The following is a 5,223-nucleotide window of genomic DNA, read 5'->3' as shown; positions in this document are numbered from 1 at the left end:
GGACCCAGGCTTCTTGACTCATAAAAGTTATCCTTCTCATGCAACATTTGTCCTTATTGTTTGTAAGTTCACTTTTGTAGCAACCTCGTGTTAAATTCCAATCAAGGGAAGTAGAAAGGAGTGTATGGCAAAATACACAAAAAGCACACCTACTTCAGAAATATCCACCTAAGTTTGATAAATCTCATTCACTAAGAATGTATGATTTATCCACCTGTAGCAATAAGAGAAGCTAGAAAATGTAATAGTTTAGCTGGAATTTACATATTGAGGAAGAAGGGGAACTGGGTGCTGAGTGAACAACTAGCAATATTACCACAGAACACAATAGAGAATTTTAATGGTAGGCGATAGGCATGATACCCTGCAAGTGGGAATAACAATAATCTAGAGTAGTTTTTCATATTGTGTGCACATACGCACACTCACAGATATTTTAATTATTGTTCTAGAGTACATTATTCCTTTTTAAAACATATTTATTACTCAGGCATGTGGAGGCATCAGATACATTATAAACCATTCAACTAGATGATTTTAAAAAAAAAATGTAAACACAAAAATATAGACTTAATGGATGATACAGAACAAATAAACTGTGCTTTTTAGATACTTTTACTATAATAAATGCCCTCCAAAAGCTATTTCTACCAGTTGTTAAAAATGTCTTCTGTTCCATCTCTGATGTTCTTGCTGGAAACACATTTTCACAGTGTCATTACGTGCCCTATGATGTATGTTCCAGACAGCTGCAGGAAGATTTCTCAACCTAATATTAGAAAAGGCAACACCCTGTTTCTTAGAAAAGGAAAAAAAAAATCAAAGCATCTATTCTTCTTCCAAATTACATAACCTTCTTGAATTTGCTTTCTTACAACATTCACACGCATAAGCACAAACACACACACAAGCTAGAGATATCTTTCAGATCCCAAAGAGAGGGATTATCATAATCGCAAATGGAAATGCACCTTGTAGAAACTTGCATTGATAGACCAAAAGAGAAAATATTGTATTTTTAAGTAGATTTTCTTCCCATCAATGACTCATCAAATGACCTACTTCTCAAACAAGATATTGTTTTAGTTAATAAAAAAGAATGGAAATTTACTTTCCAATATATAGGGCTATCATATTCTGAGTTTTAATACAGCAATGAAGGAACTTCACATACTCAACAGCTATTTATTGAATACTTACTATGTATCAGTCATCATAGATACAGTAGTCCCATTATAATGTTGAGTAAAATAATTTATAAGACATCGCTCTTTTTAAAATGATCAGTGGTAGAGTTTTTTTTTTATCCCTAAAGAATTTTTCTTCATGACACAATAGAATTCATGTTATTTTTAATATAACCTAGGGAAATGCTTCAGTATTTTTTCTGTATTCCTAATGACATTTATAGCAGAAATTATAGTTGATAAAGATAATAGTTAATACTTCATGATCATTTACTCTATAGTAATGCTTGTATTACTTCATTCCAACCCCCATCAATCCCATGAGATAGACATTATTATTGTGTCCATTTCACAAATTTGAAAACTGAAGCTTAGAAGTATGAAGATAGTCATTTTTAATTACACAGTAAGGGATGCATCTTAGATTTTAAAACAAACAAACAAACAAAATCTTATTAGAACCCTAGCTCTTAAACACCTCACTTCTGTTCTCATTCTTAATTTTTGCTGTACTGCTTTTGTTACATTTTGTTTCTCCACAGACTAGCTTAATTTCTGCTACTATAGACCATCAGATCATTACGTTGGCTTACTCCTGTGGCAAAATGTTGCTAAGTGCAATGCAAAATGAAGCTCAGTATAAAACCTTTTTGTGCTCAGAATTTGTCTTCTGAATAGAGGAAACAGGCAAGTATAAAGGTAATTGTGATACAATTCCTTATAGGCTGTAATTCTATAAAGACATAGGGACTCATAAAGCCCAGACTTGGACGTGTCAAGGAAGGCTTAATGGAAGAATAGTGTCTAAGGTAAGACAGGAGAGCAAAGTTGGCATTTTTCAGGACTCCTACTTATCCATCATCCAAAACATCTCACCCCACACATAAAATCTGTCTTATACACTATTTAATTTAATTTCTTCAGTTGTTGCTTTATGTAAATATGTGACCTACCACAAGGCTTGATTTCCAGAAATCAACACTATTTCTGTTGTTCTAGAAGATAAAACTGCCAATTAGTTGACCAGAAAATTAGTCTATATAGGAATTGCAGATAATTGCAATTTGAGACTAAGATGCTGTAGCCAACACTACAGGCAAGTTCAACAGCAAAGGAGACAAACTTTAGAGAGAAAAAGAAGGAAGGTGGGAGGGGTTGTTTTGAGTGAAAGCGAGAGTTCCAGGTGGTGACAGTTCTCATGGGCTGATTGCCAGGTAAGGTAGGAAATCTGCCTTCCCTTGCTGCAGTAGTAACGTACTACGGCTTTGGACGGTGCCTCTCTTCCTGTTGGGTCCATAACTGACAATCCTTCCCGTTGGGGCCTGTAACTGCTGCGGAGTAGTAGTGCATAAGGGCTTCCTCTTCTGGCATCCCGACTTCATTTTAAAGAGGTTTCCCTTTATTAATTTTTAGCGCTCTTTCTTCCAAAATTTGAGTTTGCAGCAGTCTCTGTAATAAGGGAATAATAAAAGCTAGTGAAAGCAAGCCCTCTCCTCCTGCCAGCTCCCGCCCACTCCCCAGGAGTTTCTTCCTAACCTGTTTCTTCCTCTCTTTTCCAAACACTAATCCTCATCCTCCTACATGGACCTTCGGTTTTCTAGGTCCATGTAGACAAACTGAAGTCTAAAACGATTAGCCAAATCTTTTTTCTCCTTACTGAAACATGTTTTATGAATATCAGATGACTCAGGCCCCATATTGACTTATGCGATATTACCAAAACAATAGAGTAAAATGTGCCTTATCTATTATTTGCACACTTGCTAAAAACTACTTTTGGAGACACATTTTACCCCTTCACTTTTTCTTATAGTCCTAGTTGGAGCCACTATTTATCAAATCCTCTCTTGAAATATCCATACGTCATTTCTTTATATTATATCCTTTCTTTCTGATCATTAGAATATTTTCTTCAAATTTTAAACAGATATTGATAAAACAGTTTAACAGTCCAAAGAAACCTTTTCTTTTTTGTTCTAGCTTCCATCCCTCTTCCTACTTTTCTCTGCCTTTTAAATACAAGTATAAAATAATTTTTCTTTATACTCCAATACAATAAACACATCTAAATGCTTTTTAGTGTTTACTTTTTTGCACATCCTTGGAAATTGCTTGCACAGAAATGTTTTCAGCTGATCCACGAATGCTTTTCTTTTTATCCAACTCCAATGTTTTGTTTCATGAGTTATTTCATTACCTCTCAATCCATGTCAAAACCCCTCTGCAGCTTTCTATAAAGGTAAAGTTAGAACTAATAAGGATCTTAAAACATATCTGGTCTAAAGGCTCTATTTTTCAAATGAGAACAATGTTGTTGAGAGACAAAATAATTTATTCAAGGTTATGTAGCTTTTTTTGTGGCAGAACCAAGACTGAAAATAAATACTGAATTTCCTTATTTAGTATAACATTAGTGATGCCACTTGCTACTTACTATTGGATCTTCACTCCGACATGAAAAATGAAGGGAAGGGTGAGGGCTTCTCCCATAGAACGTCTGGATTTGTATCACACTGACAGTATTTTAGAATGGAATACTCTTGGCTTTGCATTTAAGTTCTCTTTGGAGAAGGTCCAGTCAACCAAACATGGATGAAAAAGAGGAAAAGAGAATAAATAATCTCTCTGCCATTTATGATAGCACTTTAAAACAACATGAAGCTTAAATAAATGTTTTGTTGAAATATTTTTTGGGCTTCAGACTCCACTTAGTGAGTAGAAAAGAACTGTATATATGTTATACATTTTTTAGACTATGTTAAAATCCATATACTAGTATACTATCTTTATTTATTTTTGAGAAACTTCTATTATATTGATGTTTTCAAATTTACTATAATTTACTCCCAATTTTATTCTTAAAATCATATATGTTTAAATAAAACATACTTAGAATTAAAAAAAAGGATTTGAGCTGTGATAGATTGATGGGTTTGGATAAGTCACTTTCAGTCTGAGTTACATTTTCTATTTAAAGTAGAATAATGATCTTTAACAGTGTAAGGTATGTGAATGAAATTTTAATTTGTAAAAGTATTCTATATAATAAAGAGGTAATATGCAAATTGACCCTCATGCCCTTGCACAAGATGGCTGCCCCCATGTGGTTACAAGATGGCCTGCAGGGGAGGGCAGTTGGGGGTAATCGGGCTGGCAGGCAGGGGAGCAGTTAGGCATCATTCAGGCTGGCAAGGGAATGATTAGGAGGTGATCAGGCTGGCAGGCAGAAGTGGTTAGGGCAGCCGTGGGCAAACTATGGCCCGCGGGCCGGATCCGGCCGGTTTGAAATGAAAAAAACTAAAAAAAAAAAAAAAAAAAAAAAGACCGTACCCTTTTATGTAATGATGTTTACTTTGAATTTATATTAGTTTACACAAACACTCCATCCATGCTTTTGTTCCGGCCCTCCGGTCCAGTTTAAGAACCCATTGTGGCCCTTGAGTCAAAAAGTTTGCCCACCCCTGGGTTAGGGTCAATCAGGCAGGCAGGCAGGTGAGCAGTGGTTGGGAGCCAGCAGTCCTGGATTGTGAGAGGGATGTCCAACTGCCAGTTTAGGACAGTCAGACATCCCCTGAGGGATCCCAGATTGGAGAGGGTGCAGGCTGGGCTGAGGGACATGCCCCCCACCCATGCATTAATTTCATGTACCAGGTCTCTAGTAAGAAAATATTAGGCTTTAATATTGCACATCCACTTTCTCCAAAATGCTGTGCCAACATATATAAGCATACAATTCTACATGTGTTCTACTATGTAACATCAACATCTGGAAAGCTCCAAGGCCACCTCCTCAATGAAGCTTCTATTATCTAGTCCTTTAAGGTAAAGGATTAGAAAATGTACTGATTGACTGAAGTCCTTTTACTACTCTATCTAATAATGGACAAACATGGTAATTGACTGTACCTTCACGATGCCCACCGTTGGCTGATCAGAGTGATGGCGGCTAATTTGCATATTGCAGGCAGGGCGGGACAGCGTGAGCTGCCAACCAAGCGCCCGTGTGCCACCTGGAGGCAGGGGCTCAGGCAAAGTG

Source organism: Myotis daubentonii, chromosome 2, assembly GCF_963259705.1.
Source record: "Myotis daubentonii chromosome 2, mMyoDau2.1, whole genome shotgun sequence".
Classification (NCBI taxonomy): Eukaryota; Metazoa; Chordata; class Mammalia; order Chiroptera; family Vespertilionidae; genus Myotis; species Myotis daubentonii.
The sequence above is the reverse complement of the archived record's forward strand: the minus strand, read 5'-3'. Positions refer to the sequence as shown.